The sequence below is a fragment of the Oreochromis niloticus genome, unplaced genomic scaffold (assembly GCF_001858045.2).
Source record: "Oreochromis niloticus isolate F11D_XX unplaced genomic scaffold, O_niloticus_UMD_NMBU tig00002736_pilon, whole genome shotgun sequence".
Taxonomy (NCBI): Eukaryota; Metazoa; Chordata; class Actinopteri; order Cichliformes; family Cichlidae; genus Oreochromis; species Oreochromis niloticus.
The window spans coordinates 159,049-169,617 of NW_020327710.1; the positions used below are offsets into that span (position 1 = coordinate 159,049).

Sequence of the window (10,569 nt, forward strand, 5' to 3'; positions counted from 1 at the left end):
CAATGGAAAGACCAAACCATCTGAAGAAAACTGTGGTACACTGCATGCCAGTTATCTGAATCAGGGATAAAAGTATCATAATCATAAAAACGCAGTGTTGTGAAGTTTAAATCTCCCCAAACAAACTGATTTGCCGCACAGACTAGGTCAAACAAATGCATTTATCCATTCTCCAATATAAAAAAAAAATCAAGTCAGTGACATTGTCTAAAGTATACTTCTCTTTATAGATCCTATAATATTTTTATATGTAACAGTAAAATGGAACAAGTGTTAGTGAAAAGGCTTTTCACTCGGGGGTCACTGGTAATCCTGCTGAGCCATACGGAGTGTAAAGACAGTTAACATTCCTAACATGCTTCTGTGTTTACTAAAATCTTGCCTCATTTTGCTTTTAGGACTCATTTCAATGCTTTGCTGGGTTTTAGGATCTTGAACCCCACTTTGAAATCCACTGCTCATCAACAGCTGGCAGAGCAAAAATTTAACACAAATCAGAGATTAAAACTGATGATGATTCTAACAATGAACCTTCCCTTGTCCTCATATTCAAATTTTATTTGTCACATGCACAGTACAACATGTAGTGAAAAGCTTGGGTCCCAGCTGCGGACATAGCCACACTGTTCCAGGGCTTGGTTTTAGCATGGAGGGTTTAGCCAGGACCCTTACTGGATACCAGGTGGTATCAAATGTGTGACTCCTGCTCCAAAGGTGTGTAGTCTTACCGCTACATTATCCAGCTGCTGCTCACAGCCCTTGCTTTGCTTTACAGCAAGTTCACTTACAAAAGTCAGACAGACAGACAGAGACTATGACAGGGAGGGATTTGAGTGATTTGTTCACATAACTGCACTTGGATGAGCTGAGGATGAAATGTGACAAACAAAGACTTTAACAAATACAAACACAGATCCTTAAAGGTACTCGTTCAAGACCCCAAACATTATTCACTTCTCTCACTGAACTAAAAAAATGTAAAAAAGGAAATAAAAACTGTGGGTGATTAAACTGCAAGCATAATAGTGACAGCACTTTGTATGAAGTTAAAAGTTTGTATGTCTGTACCTATTTTCAATGATATCAACTTTATTTTTTCAAGTCACCTATATTTGACAACAGTATAATAAAAATGGAAATATGGCCACACCAATGAAAAAATTCTGGAGTCGCTGTTGATCTGAAGACCCTGTTGCAGCAAATTTGAAGGACTATAATGTTAGTTTCTTAAAAGATGTGACCACCAGGGGGCATCAGTTACAACTTATTAACATGATAGCTCGTTAGTCTGTGTGTGTGTGTGTGGTTCTGGGATTACTAACATTATATAAGACTTTCAATCAAGGGAAATAAGACAATTAAGATGTTGCCTGAAGTATGCAAAGAATAATAACTTTTCAATAAATATCCAATAAATATCCACACACAGTGGTGGTCCTAGCCTGTTTGGTGCCCTGTGCGAACCCCCCCCCCCCCCAAACACACACACATACATAAAACATATTAAGGATTGTACATTAACATAAAACTGTTGTCAGAACCATACTGAATTTCACCAGAGAAACACAAACACACACATATATATATAGATATATATATATATGTATATAGATATATATATATAGATATATATATATATATATGTATATAGATATATATATAGATATATATATATAGATATATATATAGAGAGAGAGAGAGAGAGAGAGTATGCATAGTATGCAAACGGCTACCAAACAGCCATCATAACTCGTCATACAATGAGAACAGGACAAATCAACAATTGACAATGACTAATTAATATTGTGCTGAACACAGTCCAAACGATTCAGTAATCTAACAAACGTAAACAGAAGTTTTCACTATCCCTACTAATTAATGTTTTCATGTTGTATCTCTGTTGTGGTCAGTGCTATCCTCCATGCTGTTGCATGCTGGGGCAGCAGGTTGAGGGTCACAGACGTCAACAGTCTAAATTAACTGATCCACAAGGCCAGTAACGTTGTGTGGATGGAGATGGACTCGTTAGGGAGGTGTCTAGAGGCAGATGTTGTCCAAGATAAAGACAATGTTGGATAATACCTCCCACCCACTCCATGACATGCTGGCTATCACAGGAGCACGTTCAGTGAGAGACTGAGACTACCAAATGCACCACTGAACGACACAGGAAATCATTCCTGCCTGTGGCCATCTCCCTGTACAACTCCTCCATCTAATACACTGTAAACACTGCAATAGTCACACCCTTTTTACACACACTCTTTTCTACTCTGTAATATTCTTGTCAATTTTCTTGATATTTGTTTATAATCACATCTGTTAATTCTTGATATTTACAATTGAGTGATCTGCATATATCAGTGCTATTTCTTAAATGTGTAAAATCTTTAACACAATGTATTGTTTGGAGTTTAGTCTGTTGCTGTTACTATTTTTACCAATTCTTCTTGGAGCAACTGTAACCCACATAATTTCCTTAGGGATTAATAAAGTATTCTTAATATGATTCTGACTGTTTCAGGATACATGACCTGCCATTATCCAATGACACATCTGCTTACCTGTATCTTTTGCTCGTTTCTTCTCCTTTCTCTTTTTTCTAAACTGAGCACCTGATGGCTTTAAACTTTTAGTCAGGCGCATTAGGGGGCGCTAGTATAAATAGTAGTGGCCATCTGAGCATCCCTGAATCGCGTACCTGTTATCCCCTTTCAGAATCAGAATCGTGTTTATTGGCCAAGTATATGTGCAGACAAATACAAGGAATTTGGTTCCGGTAGATGGTGGCTCTCAAGCACAGCAATGTAAAACACACACACACACACACACACACACACGTCTATATATACATTACACATGCATACACATACATACACAAAGCTGTGTAAACCAACTATAAATAACTAAACTTATGTACATAAAATACAGAAATGAAATGAGGTGGAATGAATACTACAGAATGTACATAAGGTGCAGTTGCAGTCTGGCAGTGGGGAGCAGTGTGACAGGTCAACTGTTTAGGAGGAAGATGGCGAGGGGAAAGAAACTGTTCCTGTGTCAGGTGGTCTTGGTCTGCAGGCTTCTGTACCGTCTGCCAGAGGGCAGCAGGTCAAAAAGTCTGTGTCCAGGGTGTGAGGGGTCTGTGATGATTTTCCCTGCCCGTTTCCTGGTTCTTGAGAGGTACAGATCCTGGATGGAGGGCAGGGGGGCACCGATGATCCTTTCTGCTGCCCGTACAGTCCGCTGGTCACACTTCCCTCAGTGTTGCAGGTAGGAGCTGCGTACATGTCGTTGTTGCCTCACCCTGAATTAGCAGTACTTGTGTTGATTGTGGTGTTCGTGTTACAGAGATCACCTGCGGATTACCTTCCTGAAGCCTCCATCGTGGCTGGTATGTGTTTATTCGGTGCAGTGCGTCCATTATTTCACTTGGTGGTAAACCAATGTTGTTTATAGGTCATAGCTGTAGAAGCCTCCTATGAGCCACTCTGTTCATGACTCGAGTGGCACCGTTTAATTGGTACTTAACTCCGATTTGTCACAATCTGTCTTTTATGGTTTGGTTTTCTTATAGTAAAACATTCATTATGCATTGCAGGAAGTGTGGACCTTAGTGGGCGGCCAGTAGCTTTACAGCAGGGTCGCTACGGCTTTTCTACACACTCTAAAAAGTAATTCATCAGGCCTTTTACCACCACTTTATTAAATCCATGGCTGCAAGATAAAAATTCTAATTTACTGATTAAGATAGACCTTCTAAGTTGCTGACTTTATTTTTTGGGGTTGCGTTGAATTAATAATGTTGGTAATTACATTAAATTAATTTTATATGTAATTTGAAATTAAATCCCAATGTTAGTGGGTTCAAAATAAAATTCAAGTTGTAATTACTTAAAGAAATTGAATATGTAACTTATTTTTTCTCCACTGTAACTTTTGATTTCAAGTTCCCTCCCCTACCCACTTAACTAGCCCGGGCAAATTCATATATGGTGCATTGCTTGGTGGACTTGCAAGCTTATGTAAAAGACATTTCAAGGTAAGTAACATTTCATTTACAAATAACTGTTCTAACAAAGCAAAGCATTTGTGCTAGTCACTTGTAGTGGATTTGTGTACCATGTTATGCTCATACAGTTAAGGAAATATTTTGCACTACCACATGTAGCTAATGCTAACCATTCTAAACTTTAGCACAGGAGAGGATAAGACTTATAAAGTTTCATTTGACAAATGTCTTCAGCTAGAGAGAGCTGCTGTGGCTAGGAAAAGCATGGTTAAAGTTTTGCTACACAATGCAATCTAATTTCGCTGGTTTTGTTTTGTTCTTTTTTAACATATCAGGTTGTGTGAAATATCGTTAATGTCATTCCAGTAGCATTATTCTAGCATAGGCTATGTGAATCTACTTAACATTAAGACTTTATGTAAGCAGTTAGTATAGTATGATAATCTAGGGTCATTAATGAGTTGTTAAGTTGGTACACATTTTTTACAAAATGGGCTGGGAGTGCACAATGTGTAAATTTGAAACCTCTACAAAAACAGGGTTGCTAAAGCATTACAGATTACGCCTTGGTTATGGTGGGGAATGTCTCTCTTCTCTTCACTAAGATTGTTTTTGTTCCCTTGGGGTAGCCTTAGATCACATCTATCATCTTTAACTAATGTATTAGAGCATTAATTAATGCAAAATAGCTAATAGTCTGCAAGATTTAATTCTTCTGTTTGTGTGGTCTACAGATAAAGGAGGAATTCAAGAGTTCAACCACTGTAAGCCTTGAATGGCTACACTTGACCCCAAAACTGATGGACGTCATTTTTTCAAGGGGAGGAGCTAAAGGAGTGAGAATCAGGCAGATCAAGTACATGCTTCTTGAGGTAGGACAACTATTTAGACTTTAGGTAGCTTTGAAATGCACTTTGTTGGCAGTCACCCATGTAGTTTATACTCATACTTTATTTTTTCTTAAATAGCACAATTCAACTGAAATACACAGAGAAGTAGCCATCTGCTGCCTTATCACATACCTTGGAGAAAAGGAAGAGGACCTTTTCATGGAGTTTGGTGTAAGTAATTCAGCATCGTGTGTGTGTGTGTGTGTGTGTGTGTGTGTGTGTGTGTGTGTGTGTGTGTGTATTCCACTGATCATCTGAATTCACTAAGATTCAGTAAGTATTAAAGTCTAATGTATAATCCAATAACCTATTTTTTAAAATTTGCTTTACAAGGACAATTTAAGGCCAACCTTGAAAGGCAGGTGATGAAAACTGCCATCATCGGTGACCGGTACACCCCTGGATCTGACCATAAGACTGCAACCATTGTGGTGCGGGAACAAAAATCCTGGAGGGCCAGAATTTCCCAAGGTGCTGTGTGTTACTCATGGGCATAATATATGCTCTCAATCTGAGCTAATGCAAGGATCTGAAATATACTTTTGAAGTTTTTCAGAAGCTGTTCCTTGACCTTGATGGAACCAGCATTATGTTAAAGATGCTGACTCTGTTTCAAAAATTGTTAACTGTTTTGAACCCTGTATGTGTAACATTGATCTTAAAGGTGTTTGCTGCATTGTGTAAAAGAAAGATGCAAGATCTTGTAAAGTTTGGTAGGCACTGAAAGTTGACATTTATTGAACACTTGTTTGGAAGTAGTACTGTAACAAAATGTTTTCTAAGTGGATTTTTTACCAATTGAACACATTTATTTCTGTGGTCTTAAATACATAAAAGCATATTGTTTAACTTGGCTACGATGGTACAAATCTAAATTTCTGGTTTATTTTCACTTTTTAAATATGAAGTGTTGAAATGCCTACAGTTAAAAAATAAAAAAGTTATTTGCTAAAATAAATGTTGAATGAATTCATTTTTTAAAAGCTATTACAATAAAAAAAAATAAGAAAAAGCTAAAACGATGATAATAATGAAGAAAATCAGCAACTTAATATTTTAAATGATTAACTTTAAAAAATTGTTTTTGTAATTGCTGTAATTAATTACATAACACTTAAAAATCATTTTAAGTAATGTGGAAAAAGTAATTGGAGGAACATAATTTTTATGAGTAAACAACTTAAAAACATGTTTTTAAGCTACCAATTATTAAGTAAGTGGTAATTAAAATCACCTTTGATTATGGAGGAAAAGTTAATTCCCCTAACTCAATATAGTTTGTTGGTTCAATATAATTTCAACATAAGTTATCGTAACTCAAAAAGATTAATGGAAACTGTTGCGTTAATTTTTTTTGTTGAGCTTAAACAATAGTTTTTAGAGTGCACTACACTAACCGACGTGCTGCTGCTTTGCCTTTTACAGTCTGTTTCCGTTGGAGAGGGTTCTTTTTCCCTGCTGCTGACAGCCCCTTAAGAGTGGACGTTGGCGTGGACGGCGGCTACATACATACATGCCGGCTACGGGAGTCGGCTGGCGTGCATGTCAATCGACTGAATTGTTAAATTAAAGTAGTCGGGCGGACGGCAATTTGGAGTAATACGGAGACTCCGTCTGCTCCAGATTTAAAGTTTTATTTAGTTCGTGTGTCTGTCTCTCTGTTGTTTTGATTTGTAGTTTGGGTTTTTGTTACACCACTGGTAGGAGGCCCTTTTTCTAGCTGCGGATCACCAGTGTGTTCCTGCAGTTGGGCTAACCCCAGAGTGCATATTAGTTTTGTTGGAAATATATTACAATTTTCTTTGTTTCTTTTATTCAGATGCGGAGGCCCTGACGTGGAGGAGACTGGGGTGCCTTGGTGGTGGGATCCTTTGAGTGTTACACACCTGCATTTTTAGTTTATTAGTGTGAGCGTGTGATAGTGTGCTGCACTTGTGTATTGGTGAGTTTTCTTTTCTTTTTGAGTTGTTTTTGTGCGTGGCTTCCCTGTCCCCCCACTGGTAAGCCTCAGCTCTGAATACTTTTAGAATATTTGTATATTGATATTTATGCTCGTGTTTTTATATGCTGTTCTAAATAATTATTAATAAATTGCCTGTTTTATCATTGAACCACGTCCCTGTATTGAGTATAACGGATCTGACAAGGGCGTAGATTTGGTTTTGGCATTGGTGGGGACGGATGATTCAAACCCTGCCCTGTTTCTTTTTTTTTTTTCCCCTTTTTGTCTTTGCTTCTTGATTTAAAAAAGGAGAAATATAATTGCCTAAATATGCTGTTCTACATGCTTTTAAACCATTTAAAATTACAATTCATAGTTTTATATGTGAATTATATAATGTTAAATTACTTAAGTATTTTAGACTTTAGTTTACTTCAGCCATATTTCATATAAATCAGGTATCATACAAAAATAAAAAGAGTGATGACAAAAGAATGACTTTAAGGACTTAACAACATTACTTCAGTTATAGTACACCAACATCTCTGATACATTAGCACTAAGGGAACACTGAATGACCTGGTGGTTTTTGTCCATAAAACTACTCATCTAAGATTACCACAAAGTAAAAGATCTCTCTGCAAAATTATGCAACATTTTAGGCACTATTGCCCCGATCAAATCAGTGAGCTGGGATGTTTTATTCTAAACATAAACTACTGGTGCCCCACACAAACTCAATGTCCACTATGTGAAGGAGCCAAACACATGCCTTCTCCTCTCGTTAACTGAGATAAACTGCTGGTATGTTTGTTTTACATCTATACTGTCCAGTCACTCCTGGTGGACATGGCATACAGCAGCATTGTTTAATCTCATTTGAGTCATTGTTAACCTTAGCCATGTTTTTCAGGGTTCATACGTTTTTTTTTTTCCAAGGTCAAATTTAAGCACTTTCAAGGTCCCTTTTCAAGCTTTTCCAGCACATCAAATATAAACAGTACTTGGTGACAACTTTGCTTTTAGCCTTAAACCCTCTGAGGTCCAGGGTATAATTGGCCGTTTGACTACTTTTGATTTGGCCTCTATATTTCACCTTTAAAAACTGTTTATCTTGCCAATCTGTTATTATCTCATTTTGACAAACTGTATCAGCACAATTGATCTAAATTCAGACAAAATTTAAAATACGAGTAGAAAGTGATATTTTTGACTGTAAAAACCACAAGCAGGTTTAACGAATCATTTTCATAACTTGAAATGCAAATAGAAATTGTACATTTTTAAAAAATCTCCAAAAGTTGAATCTGTTCATCTGGACGTAACGTTTTGTGGGAGAAACGTTTCTCCCACAAAACGCTATGTCCAGATGAACAGATTCAACTTTTGGAGATTTACTTTCCTGGATGATTGAGAATGCATCAAGAAATTTTTAAAAAATATGCACAAGTTTTGCAAACAACCAAGTTATATGGTACTATTTACCTAAAAATGCAGCCAAGGATCAGACGTTTTTTATATAACCATTTCAAACTATTTACAGAACAATCAGGTGTTCCGCATCAAATAAGAAGGCACACAAATTATGGAAAATTATTTACTAGGACTCACCTACACTGTAAAATGTAATATTGTGTTTAATTAAAAATATTAAATAGGCTGAACTCAATTTTTATCAATTTGTTATTAGAACTCAATTTAAATAAGTTACCAGTACTTTTTATGCAAAAATGCTGATAAACTCGATTAATTTGAGTTGTCCTAACTTAGAAAAACTAAGTAAGCTGGAAGTTTTGCTTCTCAGGGCGGAAGGATGAAAGATGTGTTTTGAAAATGCCACGTGACTACCGTCCTCCTCCCTCCCGGATCAGTCCGCATGTTCATGGCGCCAGCATTTGTTATGGAATATATTGAGCAAACCTGGAGATATTATTGTTGTCATTGCTGTGGATCTTTACTGACTTGGTGAGTAAATGTTTACTCGTATTCAAACTGATTTTGTGGCTTCTCTTAGTTTAGCACCAGGTTTATAATCTTGCTAGCTAGTTAGTGTTAGCCTAGCGTTGCTGCTGCCGCTGTGCTCATGTTACTTAAAAATTAACACCACAGCCTTAAAAACCTTACATAAAACTATGTCGGTGAATTTTTTTGTTGATTGTTTGAAATAAATAAGTGAGATAAGAGCCCAGACAAAATTCTTTGGGAGGTGCAGCCGTTAGGGGTGGGGTGGGTGTGGGGGGTGAATAACGGAGCTCTCCGAAAACGTGGAAGCACTTTTGCAAATATGTGATATTTTGATAAATTAAGTAGATATTTGAGCATTACTCAGCTACATTCTCGCCTGAAAATATCTTAAAAGGTTATTTTGTGACCCAGAAAGGGTAGTCTGGTGAAAAAGAGGATCGCATTTGTCGGCCACGGTTGTCGGAGCCTGTGCGCACTTGTAAGCGCGGCAATGGCGGAGGAGCACCGCTGAAAAACGTATTACTTTTTCTGGGTCACAAAATAAACTTTTAAGATATTTTCAGGCGAGAATGTAGCTGTGTAAAGTTCAAATATCTGCTCGATTTATCAAGACATGACATATTTGCAAAAATGCTCCGACGTTTTCGGAGACGTCTATTTTTTCATGCTTTGTGGCAGCTTTAGAACATCTGTGGCATCTACTAATGTCAAATCTAGCCTTTATTTAACAACATAAGCGAACTCTATGTTACAATGATTGCACAGCCATTAAGGATCAAATCAGTTTCTGAAAAATGTTCTGTTTTTTCTCCCTCTGCTTGCTTCTTACTGTCTTTGAGGCTCGGGACCAGCACTCCTGTTGTTGGACAGAAAGACATCAACTCAGTGGTAAGTGTTTTGGTTTTCCAATATATTAGTAACTGTCAGTGACATTTATATTAACCAGGCCGAACTTTAATCATACTTTAGATCAGCCTGTTTTACTTATTGTTTTATTTGTGCTTTGGTTTGGGGAAGTTGTTTCTTTACTGATCTTTTCCTGTCTTCTGTTATTAGACTTGAGATGTGACTGCACGATGCTGTTGCTTCGACTCCAGTTAATTCTACAAGACATGCTGTGTAAGTAAACAAACAACAACAGTTTGGTCTGCATTTCTTGAAAGATCACATCCCCCAAACTTAGTTTAGAGGGTCTACACTGTATATAGTGAAGTCTGCAAGTTTTCTAACAGCAAAATTTGTTTTGTGCCCAAATCATTTTGCACATCATTAGAATGAAAGTTATTGCCCATGTTTGCATAGCACTTTTTAAAGTTATTCTTTCATGACAATATTGTGTGTTGGTCACAGCTATCCAGACTGACAATTGGGACATTGAATGTCACCTCTCCGGCGGGGAGGGAGCCTGAGATTGTCTAAATTGGAGTCTGTTTTATACCAAATGCAGAAAAAATGTTTTAAGAAAGCAATTAAGTTCATGTTCCAAAAAATATGATTGTTTGCTTGCAGGACACCAGGAGAGATGAGTCCTCCGTCACAGATGGTGTGGTCAGTGAAGGTGGTCACCTGCAGGTTCAAGCTCATTGCATCTCCAACCCACATCCACTGCAACTGTACTTAAGGGAAGTTAAAGACTTTCTTCTGCACTTACATTTGGATCATCTCGATCCATGACAGTCATTCAGGCAGTAATGCCTGGACTGGAAACAAGCATCCTTAAAATATTACAACATTCCAGCTCCTGTGTTGGAATGAAAAAC

The 10,569-nt window shown here is 37.3% G+C and overlaps 3 long non-coding RNA genes across 4 annotated transcripts; all 3 read left to right on the plus strand.

Moving 5' to 3' along the window:
- Positions 1–3,254: 3,254 nt before the first annotated feature.
- On the plus strand, positions 3,255–3,671 carry LOC109200206 (uncharacterized). The gene is made up of 3 exons (XR_002060399.1): positions 3,255–3,394; positions 3,460–3,523; positions 3,602–3,671. It is a non-coding gene; the product is annotated as an uncharacterized LOC109200206 (long non-coding RNA).
- A 10-nt stretch (positions 3,672–3,681) lies between these two features.
- LOC109200208 (uncharacterized) lies at positions 3,682–5,837 on the plus strand. Of its 2 annotated transcripts, XR_002060402.2 has the most exons (4): positions 3,682–4,042; positions 4,747–4,884; positions 4,981–5,073; positions 5,236–5,837. It is a non-coding gene; the product is annotated as an uncharacterized LOC109200208 (long non-coding RNA). The 2 variants fall into 2 exon arrangements; XR_002060401.2 differs by having other exon boundaries at positions 3,686–4,884.
- A 2,631-nt stretch (positions 5,838–8,468) lies between these two features.
- LOC109200207 (uncharacterized) lies at positions 8,469–10,357 on the plus strand. Its single transcript, XR_002060400.2, has 4 exons — positions 8,469–8,809; positions 9,649–9,697; positions 9,866–9,928; positions 10,319–10,357. It is a non-coding gene; the product is annotated as an uncharacterized LOC109200207 (long non-coding RNA).
- The last annotated feature ends 212 nt before the right edge of the window (positions 10,358–10,569 follow it).